This window comes from Aegilops tauschii, chromosome 3, assembly GCF_002575655.3.
Source record: "Aegilops tauschii subsp. strangulata cultivar AL8/78 chromosome 3, Aet v6.0, whole genome shotgun sequence".
Lineage (NCBI taxonomy): Eukaryota > Viridiplantae > Streptophyta > Magnoliopsida > Poales > Poaceae > Aegilops > Aegilops tauschii.
In genome coordinates, this window is record NC_053037.3 from 85,660,623 (window position 1) to 85,669,983 (window position 9,361).

At 46.8% G+C, this 9,361-nt stretch overlaps 2 long non-coding RNA genes across 2 annotated transcripts; one reads left to right on the forward strand and one right to left on the reverse strand.

The window, feature by feature from the left end:
- The first annotated feature begins 4,127 nt into the window (after positions 1–4,127).
- LOC120976503 (uncharacterized) lies at positions 4,128–5,747 on the forward strand. Its single transcript, XR_005772059.2, has 2 exons — positions 4,128–5,083; positions 5,201–5,747. It is a non-coding gene; the product is annotated as an uncharacterized lncRNA (long non-coding RNA).
- A 130-nt stretch (positions 5,748–5,877) lies between these two features.
- On the reverse strand, positions 5,878–9,143 carry LOC109749027 (uncharacterized). The gene is made up of 3 exons (XR_006671791.2): positions 7,318–9,143; positions 6,927–7,137; positions 5,878–6,838 (listed from the first exon to the last, which is right to left on the reverse strand). It is a non-coding gene; the product is annotated as an uncharacterized lncRNA (long non-coding RNA).
- Between the last annotated feature and the right edge of the window lie 218 nt (positions 9,144–9,361).

Below are 9,361 nucleotides of genomic sequence, written 5' to 3' on the forward strand. Positions count from 1 at the left end.
GCAAGTGCTGGCAGTGGCAGCTCACCCGCCGTGCCTCCAACCATACCTGGACCGGACGGACCCAGGACGAAAACCTTGAGTTATCCAGCAATGTCAAGAACGATTTGTACGTACTGCCATGCATGTCCTACTACGATCCATGATTAAGCCTGCATGCATGCGTATCCATCACCTCACCTGTCCATCCATCTATCTGTCTGTCTCTCTGTGTGATCGACCAAAGGAGAGACAGAGAGCTCGTGCATGGGACAGAGAAGAAGAGAGGAGAAGAGAAGAGGAACAGCGCAAGTTGCCTCTTATTGCGTCGCCTGGCCGATGGGCTTGTCTGTCTCTCTGTCTGGCCCGGCCGATTGACTGACTGGCTATGCAAAAGCTGGAGACGGACACCTCAACGTGGGCTAGATATGCAGCCAAGCCACGATTGATCGATTGATCGCCCGCCGATAAATAAAAGGTCCAGGCAGCTCCAACCATGTCGCAACAGCAGCACCGCAAGCAGACTAAAGGTTGTAAAAGATCTCAAAGCCTCAATCACTGCCGTGCATATTACGAATTTACGATCTACGTACGTGTTTCTTTTCAAAGATGTTAACTATTCAAGTATCTCTACCCTCTGCAACGACTCAACGTCAAACGACTAGTCGATCGAGACATGGACGATGCACACAGTCACACCAACTCTGAACTCTGAACGCAAAACATGCGTGGTTATGAGGAGACGAGACACCGGATTTCCGCTCGAGGTCCGCCCTAATGCGAGGTCTTGGAACATTGGACAACCATGGCGACGGAGACCGTGATCGGTGTAGCCAAGCAGCTGTTGTTGCGTTGAATCTTATGATACCTAGATAGGTTATTGGTATATTATACAAGAAGCAGGTGGCAATGCTTCTCGCCGTTCAGCAGTTGACTATCGTATGTATGCATTCAAGTGAAGTGATGCGTGACACCCAAACCGCCTCCGTATAGATGGTTGGCATTGATAACATAATATTCAGATCCGCACGTGCTACTACGGCAAAGTTCCTCCTTGCAACCAACGGAGACGGAGACGGGAGAGAGACGGAGCGACGTAGCTGAACCAGGTCCATACGTCAACAAAATGTTATTAAGACTCGTTTGACCTTTCATAGCATTTAATGAGAGCAACTAGTTAACAAGCGCTTCTTCGGGAGCCTCACAACGATAAGTGCCACTTGGCGCTCTCACTCATTCGCCACGTGTCGCGCTCTGGGCGCTTCCTCCGGAATTTTTTTTCCACACGCGTTTTCAACTTTTTAAAAGGTTTTTTCGGTTTTTTTCCGACGTTTTGGTTTTCCACCGGTCTTCCTTAGCTTTTGGATAAAAAAATTCGAAAACAAAATTTGCGCGAAAAAACGTGTTTTCTTCTTTTTTTTTTCCTTTCACGAGAGTCACGGTTTTGCTTTCGCGAGAGACACGGTTGTGCTTTCGCGAGAGTCACGGCCGTGCCTCTCGGAAAAGAAAAAAACGCGTTTTCTTTTTTTTTCGCGAGAGTCACGGCTGTGCCTCTTCAGAAAGGGAAAAAATGTGTTTTTTCTTTTTTTTTTTCTTTCGCGAGAGTCACGGCCATGCCTCTCGGAAAGGGGAAAAACGCGTTTTCTGTTTTTTTTCTTTCGCGAGAGTCACGGTTTGGCTTTCGCGAGAGGCACGGTTGTGCTTTTGCGAGAGTCACGGCCGTGCCTCTCGCAAACAGGAAAAAAACGTGTTTCCTGTTTTTCTTTCTTTCGCGAGAGTCACGGTTTTGCTTCCGCGAGAGACACGGTTGTGATTTCGTGAGAGGCACGGGCGTGCCTCTTTCGGAAAGGGGAAAAACCCGTGCTCCCGATTCGGTTTTTTCGTCCGGTTTTTTTCGTGAATTTTTTTTTGTCAAAACCTATCAACATGGGATCTAGTTTTGAAGATCTCGACACGAGGAATCCAACGGTGAAAGCGGTTCAAGATTTGGACGCACGGTTTGAGAGATAAAACGTTTTGAATAAATGGACCTATGAAAAACGGGAAAACTCCCAGGTTGCGACAAGTGGCGCGCTGCATATGCGCCAGCCGTCGCAACCTAGAGAGTTGGGGTGATCTTTGCAACGAGTACTTCTTAATTAGTGATTTCGGCATTTAATGCAATTTTCACTATCAATTTCGCTTCTAATGACATGTCTAAAGTGCGAACCTATTTCTCACATTAAGCGAGCCGTACGGCAACTCTCGCTACGAGCTCCATTAGCAATAGGCGGGCCCACACGCGCACACTTCAAACAAAAATAGTGGGGGGGACGAAAATAGTGAGAGAAAAAAAGGCAACGCCGCAATAGGGCGGGACGTAGTTGAGGCGAAGTTAGACCGAGTTTCATTGGTTTAGTTTTTTTTCTATTTTTTGTTTTTGTTACTTGACAGGGTTTTCTCTGTTTTTTGTTTGGTTTTATTTTTTCTTCTTCATTCTCTTTTTTTTCTTCTCATTTTTTGTTTGGTTTTCTTTTTTCTTCTTCATTTTTTCTTTTGTTTTTTCTTTTGTTTTCTTTTTCACTCTACATTTTTGTATATGTCGAAAACATTTTTCAATAAGTCATCATATATTTTGTATACACGTTCAACATTGTACAAACGCTTATTCAACATTTTTCAAATACTTTTTTAATATTTAAATACTTATTTCAACAATTTTCAAATACTCATTCAAAAAAATTAAATCAATATTTTTATACTTATTCAATATTTTCAAATACTTGTTCAATATTTTTAAAATACTTGTTCAACATTTTTTAATATGTATTCAACATTTTCAAAATACTAATTTAACATTTTTAATACTTATTTAACATTTTTAAATACTTGTTCAACATGTTATAAATACTCGTTAAACATTTTAAATAAGTATTCAACATTTTTTGAAATGTGCTCTGAAGACCGTTTTTTGTAACTATTTGTATTAAAAATGTTGTAGGATGCCGAATAATTTATTCTTCACCCGAGGTAATACAAATAGTTACATTCAAAATTTAGGAAAACAAAAATATAGGTCATAAGACCAGAAAAATGCATTTTATGTATATTTTATACTATGTTTTTACGTTTGTGATTTTACAACATAAAATATTTTTATGTTGATTATATATTTTCTTTTTTATGTATTAAATAAGACAAAATTTACGGAATGTGAAATTTCGGTGCATTATAATGTTAAAATAGAGGGGTGAAGAATAACTATTCCTAACCCAGGATGACGAATAGTCAATCCCTGTGTGTCTGTGTGTGTAGAATATTTTTAATTTCAAAGAGAAGTACAAAAATAAAGCAAAAAACAAGAACAGAAAACAGAAGGAAAAAAATAGAACATGCCGCAGCGTCCCGCGCGGCTGGGCCGGCCCATCTGGGGCTCCACCCGACGTGAGGGTTTGCCCTCGTCTCGCGTAACGCGGGGAATAGGCGCGCCCTCTAAAGAGTAGTAAAGCGATCTACTTGATGGGCTGGGAATGCCAAATTTATCAATTTGTCCGCTAAAGTACTTGGAGCTCACGAAGCCCATACCCGATTAATCGTATTCTGGGTCGGAGCAGTGAATCTATTTGAAGTGGCCCATTTTGTAACAGAGATGTGATGTAGTATATCATGAAAGAATTTTTGCCTCAAAAAAAAGGATATCATGAAAGAATATTGCAACACAGATACGACGATACACTCACCTAATGGCAACTGTTGTACCGCCCATCTAATTTAACCTTTTGTCAAGTTCATTTCAAAGTTGAGAAGATAAGAGAGGTAAACTCATCTCAGTCGAAAATACACCATTTTTTGTTCTTTTTTAGAGCGTCTATTCAACGGTTGAAAATACACCGTATGATCCAGCGAAACCTCCGCCCTGTTTTGGATAAGAGGTCGTTGTTTTGGAAACAGGTGGTACGAGAGCGAGACCGAGGCCGAGACGGGACTGCATGAGATGGGATCTGGTTACCATTATCGGACAGGGGTTATCGGGTTGGCTACTGACAGTGTAGTGTGAAGGCATGAGGCGGCTGCCCCGCGGTCGAGGGACAGACAGGCCGGCTACGGCGAGAGACGTCGCGTGGGCGTCTCCGCCGCCGCTACCAACCGCGCCATGTGCGCGCTCGTGTCGCGTGGCAGAGAAGTAGCCCCACCACTGGGTCGGCGCCGGACGCCGCCGTCAGATCAGGCGAGAGCGCAAGACAGACAGCCAGAGACATAAAGCAGGCGCGTGGTACTCTCTCCGTTGACAGAAAATTGTGGGCATCCAGGAAAAGAAAATGAACGGATCGTGCCTTGATCTCCTCCTTCCCAAACTCGAGGGTGGCATAAAATTGGAGGATTACCTCCTCATTCCAATCACACTTGAAGCACATGATTTGCTACAAGCCCTTGCCTTCAATCACTTTCAATGCACCGGTAAATCTCTCTTTCTTCTCCCTGATGAAATGAGTGTCAATGGACTTTTGTGGTGTCATACGAATGCTCTCATAGATGTCTTCTTGAACGAGTATTTAACCAAAAACTACCACATTTTACGGACATGTGACAGAAAACTACCACTTTACGTTTTTGTGCGGAAAACTACCACTATTTGTCTAATCTTTGACTAAAAACTACCATGTCTGTAAAGTGCCCGATTCGCCTCTTATAAGCGCCTTTCTGACAGGTGGGACCCACACGTCATCACCAACCTTCTTCTTCCTCCCCTCCTCTCTCTTTGGCATTTCAACAAACACCTCTTGTGCATGGGACGGAAGCAGAGGAGCTCCGGCAGCCTGCTCGCTTTACACCACGTCGAACCCCAGCACGAGCGTCGGGTGAACCAGCTCCGGGCCGGCTCTGCCTCGCACTGCACGGCGGCGGTGGCGGCAGCCTTCGCGGCGAGCCGAGCCGCTGGAGCGAGCTCCATCGGTGACCCCAACCAGGCCCGCGCGACGCCTTTCCTCCACTGATTTCTTCTCCCTCCCCTGCTCTAATCTCTCTCCCTTCTTCGTTTCTTCTCTGCTAGGAGACGAACGGAGACCCGACGCCAGAACCGCCCTCGATCCGGCCTCCTCCTGCTCGCCCCCGGAGCACCTTGCCTAAGGTAACCAAGCAGAGGAGCCCCGCCGGCCTGCTCTTCCTTTCTGCCTTCCATCCCATCTGCTTCTTTCTCGCTCGCGTGGCCCCTTCTCCTCACCTCTCTCATCCTTTGCTGCTATAGGAAAACGCCATGGATGGCCTGAAGCTTCGACCGCGCAGCTCCAGCGACCCCGCCCGCGATGACCTCGACCCGCAGGCCGCCTGGATCCGCGCGTTTGCCACCCTCGGCTACCTCGAGGAGCTCAGGCGCCCTGCTGCCATGTTCCGCCGGAGCCGAGGTCTTTCGCGCGGAGGAGGAGGTCTTGGGCACGGCGGCAGCGGCGGGCGCTGCAAGCGACGGGCACGGCGAGCGGCGGCGCGGTGCGCGGCGGAACGGGCGAGCAGCAGCGGGTACAAAAAGCGTTGACTAACGAGGCCATCACTTAAATGTGGGCCAGGCCTGTCATAAGTGCGTTTAAAATGGATGAAGGCGCCGATTTACAGACATGATAGTTTTTTGTCAAAAATTAGACAAATAGTGGTAGTTTTCCGCAAAAAACGTAAAGTGGTAGTTTTCTGTCACATGTCCGTGAAATGTGGTAGTTTTTGGTTAAATACTCCTTCTTTCTGAACCAAAGTGTGGAAGCGACGATCATGAGAAGTCGATAGATCAACACCACTTTCAGATAGAGGTATTGGTGGTGTTTTTTTTTCACTGAACGGTCGGCAGGAGCACTGGAATTTTACGGACACGTACAGACACGTACTTCTACTGACACAAGATAGAAGAAGCACTACAAAATCTAGCAAACGCCATTGCTCTCACAACCGAGGCATGCTTGATTGAGCCGGTAAAGAACGTAGAAAATCATAAGGTGCAGGAGGTCTCCTTGGGTAGCTGACATTTTGCATACATGGCATCCATACAGAAGTAGCCGGGAAATCTCACATGACACAATTTAAATTACTTCATAAGACATGACCTAGGAGTCCAAGATAATCTTGCATAACAACCAGCTCATGACACTACAGATAACTGAAGTAGTTAATAGACTACGCGGAAAGACTGCATATTCTTCCAGCCAGCAAGAACATATGACACCTTTGGTTCCATTAGAGCAAGGAAGGAAGGATATTTCTGAATGGAGTAGACCAAGCCACTTTAATGTTAACCCTGGAGTAGAAGCTTGGACCAAATAAGTAGAGACCAAGCTACTTTAATCTTGACCCTGCAGCTAGCACCAATGTCACATTCTTTCTCTGTTACGCCGCCGTCTTTTTTGGGTTCGAACACAGCATCACCTGTTGCAATGGGCACTTTCAAGCTACCACATGCAGAGTAGGCCTGTACAGAAACTTGGAAGTTTTGGTTCACATCTACAGAAACAACACGCCTTGACAGATGAATGTTTCCATCTCGATCCACCGGCGGGCTATCTCCATCTGGAAAATCAAGCAACAGAAATTCTTCAAGGGGAGAGGCACCTTTGCTAAAAACTTTCCCTGCGAATTGACTAGGCCATGACCCATGAATAATTTGCACACTCAGGATAGTGGCCTCGACCGTTTCCCCAAACTGCTTACAATGAAATCTTATGGTGCAAAGGTTGTTGTCCAAGATTGTACCGAAAGGACCAGGGCTCCGTTGGTATCGGAGGACTTGGTTGATCAATGCTTTTCCATCTTCAGACTCTCTCTTGAACTTAAGATCAACTTCAAAGTCAACAGGTTCAAGGGACAGGATTGCACGAGAGGGGCCAGTCAGCGTCAAGTAGGGCTCCTGCATGCAATTGGCAATCATAGTATAAGTAACAATTTATACGGCAAAGCCAATAAACCCACCACAAGCAGGGAAGAGGAATGCATACATCTGCAGTAATGATTTGGCAGTCATCGCTCGTGCGATTGAAGAGAAAGTTGCGATTATAATCCACATGGTCTCGGGCAGCAACCATGCCATAGACACGAAGTGGCCACCCGAGTTTCGGCTTCTCGACTTGGATGGAGTAGACTTGCAAGGTGTGGGAGACCGAAGCATGTGGGATGGTTTGTGTGTGGTCAGCATGTTCTTGATCGTCGCTGCATACACAAAGCGTGTGTTACAACATAAGGTCTCTCAGCAAGAAACATAGTAATACACAGAAACCGAACTTTTTTTCTTCGGTTCCGATTTCGATGATTACGAATAGGAAGAAAATTATGCTTGCTGCAAGTTATTATGCGAATTATCTCATATAAGTGCGTATATTGTTTACTTACTCTTATCTTCGAAGTTACCAAACTTGCCATAGGACATGCACTCCCAGCCGGATCCGGCTTGCCTGCTCCCTCTCCATGCTCCCATCCATGCTCCCACTTCATCCTACGGCTGTTTTTTTTCCTTTTTCTTTTCTAATCTAATCATCTCCCCCCTGATTTTCAGGGGGTGGGGCCGGGCCTTATTTTCTTCCAATCAAATCAAGCCACGTATGCGGGAGCACGGATGGGAGCATGGGAAGGGAGCAGGCAAGTCTCGTCCCTCCCAGCCTAGACGGTACTCTTGCATAATCTCCTCATCCGTCATGTACTTGGGCAAGAACACCTCCTCATCCAGATCCGTTGAGTTGTCATCCTCGTTCTCCGAGATCTGCTCCGGCGTGGCTGAATCGTCGTCGATCCTAGAAGAGGATGTGGCCTCCTTACGGCGGTGCTTCGCGGATTCTCCACCGCTCCCCCCTTCCGCTTCTCCTATCACCTCCATCTCCAAAAGCAGCGTTATCCCTCTTCTTCTTTCCTCGACGCCGCCCGCAGGCGCACTTGCGAGATCTAGGTTTTTTTTTTCTTGGATATACTCCCTCCGTTCCTTGTGTATTTGTTTTTTGAAAAGTCAACCCATGCACATGTTTGACCAAGTTTTCATAAAAATATATTAATATCCACATTACTAAATTATCAGTGATAGGCGCCGGCGCACCGGCTCAAATTTGGGCCGGTCGCAGCAGCGCATCCGTCCGATTTCATTCATTTACATCCGTCAGATCTGACGCCCCCCCCCCCCCCCCCCCCCTATAGTCGTCTTCTTCCCTTGTTCCTCACGCTCCCGCATGCACGAGCTCTGACCTGTCCCCTCCCGTGGCCGTCGGGATTGCGTCATGGCCGCCAGTGGCCACCCAGCGCGCGCTCAATGAAGGATTGCAACTCGAATGCCCCCTGGCTGGTTCCAGCTCGCGGTTCACCATGGTTCCAACATGCCCCCGACGTCACCGTCTCTGGCTCGCCGTGGCTGTTGGCTTGCATCATGCTGTCCAACAAGAAAATTCTGAAGAACAAACAAAATCCTCGAGTGGTCGGTTGAAGCAAAAATATTATTAGGTTCCAGCAAAAAAAACTCTAGTTCCAGCAAAACAAATTCAGTAGAAAAAAAGCTCCAGTGGTTGTAGCAAAAAAAACAGCTTCCAGCAAAAGCAAATTTAGTAGGGAAAAGCTCCAGGGTCGATTGTAGCAAAAAACCAAGCTACTTCCAGCTAAATAATATGTCGGTTCCAGCAAAAACACAAAACCGGTTGTAGCAAATAAAAATGGAGGCTAGTTTCCAGCAAAAACTGATGCAGGATGCGGCAAAATCCCTCGCTCGTTCCAGCAAAAATCATCGACGGTGCTAGCAAAAGAAAGTAGCGATTGTAGCACTGGTGCCGCATGGGTTGCAAAAACGCTAGTAGTTGTAGATCCGACATGGTCGGATCCAGCATCTCTCTGTAGCACATCGTCACCGAAGTTCCAGCACAGTGGCTGGGCTTGCAACATCCGTAGTCACATCGCCGGCCATGCGCCGACTCCAGCACGGCCGTGCGCCGATTGCATCATCATCATGCGCTGGTTCCAGTAAAAACACGCCGCGCCGTTGCTCGCAGCTAGAGAAGAGACTGATGAGGGGGAGGGGGAGGGGAGGAGGGACTGGAGGAGCCCGCCATGGAGGTAGGATTATGGCGGCCTGGGAGCTTGCCGGAGGAGCAGGACCACGGATTGGAAAGAGAGGTGTCGCCGTCAATGGGGAATCAATGGATGTAGCTGTGTATGAGAGAGAAAAGAGAATGAATGTGTGGTTCGATGAAGAGATAAGACACCCAGGGGATAAGGACGAGGGAAGCAGACGTGTGGGCCATACGCATGATGTGGCGTCCACACGGCGTGCGCGCGATAGACCGGCGCACTGTTCGGCCGGCACCACAAACATTTACCTTACCAAATTTATATAATTTCATCCATCATGAAAATTAGTTTCATATTTTATCTATTAGATATTGTGGATGTTGATATTTTATTT